Consider the following 1,977-nt stretch of genomic DNA (forward strand, 5'->3'; position numbering starts at 1 on the left):
CACCTTTTCTCTTTGGGTCAAAACACAACCCAAACCAACACCAGACGCATCGCTATAGACAGCGAAGTCTTCAACTCCATCGGGTAGAGAAAGTATCGGTGCCTCGCATAGCTTCTTCTTTAGCTTCTCAAATGCTTCCTGATGCTTCTCACCCCAAGCATAAGTAGCTCCTTTGTGGGTCAAAGCTGACAATGGACTAGCGATCGAAGAAAAGCCTTGGATAAACCTTCGGTAATATCCGGCTAATCCTAAAAAGCTTCGAATCTCCGTGGGACTTTTCGGTTGTTCCCACTTCGTCACAGCTTCGATCTTCGCTGGATCAACCATTATCCCTTCTTGGTTGACCACGTGACCCAAGAATTGGACTTCACGAATCCAAAAATCACATTTGGAGAACTTAGCATACAACTTCTCCTTCTTCAAGACTTCTAACACTTCTCGCAAGTGTCTGCCATGCTCCTCCTGGCTTTTCGAGTAAATCAGAATGTCGTCTATGAACACTATCACGGATTTATCAAGGAACGGGTTACAAACCCTATTCATCAAATCCATGAACGCTGCTGGAGCATTGGTTAGTCCAAACGACATAACCAAGAACTCGTAGTGTCCATATCTAGTTCTGAATGCAGTCTTCTCGATATCTTGCTCTCTTACTTTTAGCTGATGATATCCTGACCTAAGATCGATCTTCGAGAAATAGCTCGAACCTTGCAATTGATCAAACAGGTCATCAATCCTCGGCAACGGATATCTATTCTTTATTGTTGCCTTGTTCAGCTCTCTATAATCGATGCACATTCTCATACTTCCATCTTTCTTCTTTACAAATAACACCGGAGCTCCCCAGGGCGATGAACTAGGTCTAATGAAACCGTTGTCCAATAACTCCTGAAGTTGCATCATTAGTTCCTTCATCTCCGTCGGTGCTAATCGATAAGGTGCTTTCGCAATTGGCGTTGTTCCTGGCAACAAGTCAATACGGAATTCCACTTGTCGATCAGGCGGTAATCCAGGAAGATCTTCGGGAAATACTTCCGGATAATCACACACAACTGGAATATTCTGCATCACCTTCTTTTCCTTCTTAGCATCAATCACGAATGCTAAATACGATGTACACCCCTTGGTCAAACATTTTCTGGCTTTCATCAACGAAATGATTCCAGAATTTACTCTGCGTTTATCTCCATACACCATAAACGAATCTTTCCCAGGCGGGTTTACTTTGACTATTTTCTTCTTGCATAAAATTTCGGCGTCGTTGGCGCTAAGCCAATCCATTCCCAATACGATGTCGAAACCATTAAGTTCGATAGGCAATAATTCCTCGTGGAACTTATTCCCATTCAGATCAATTAAGATGTTTTTCATGCGATAGCTAACAGGTACAAACTTGCCACTAGCAACTTCGACTAATAAGGCATTATCTAGTCTAACAACAGGCAAAGCTAGCTTTCTACCAAATTCATGCGATATAAAGGAGTAGTTGGCTCCAGAATCAAATAAAATTTGGGCAGGCAATTCGTTAACGAGAAAGGTACCTGAAGCGACATCAGCTTCATCTTTAGCAGCTTCCAGTGTCATCTGGAATGCTCTCGCCTTTGGCTTTGGCGGAATGTTGGGTCTAGCTGCCTCCTTCTTCTTCGGGCAGTCCCTCGACATATGACCCTCCTCACCACAACCATAGCAAACTTTCTTTGTGAGGTTACACTCATTGGCATAGTGCCCTGGTTTTCCACACTTGTAGCATGTGTTCGCCACCTCACATTTTCCATGATGCTTCTTCTTACATTTGTCGCACCATTTCGCTTCACCTCCACCTCCCCTCGAACCAGACTTCGAGAACTTGTTTTTCTTGTTGGACCCTGAAGTTCCATCGAACTTCCTCTTTTCTCCAACATCTATTCTTTCCAGACCCCTTTCCTTCTGCTGGGCCTCCACATTCTTGGCTGCACGAACAGCTGTTTTCAGAGTGGT

This window comes from Lactuca sativa, chromosome 3, assembly GCF_002870075.4.
Source record: "Lactuca sativa cultivar Salinas chromosome 3, Lsat_Salinas_v11, whole genome shotgun sequence".
NCBI lineage: Eukaryota > Viridiplantae > Streptophyta > Magnoliopsida > Asterales > Asteraceae > Lactuca > Lactuca sativa.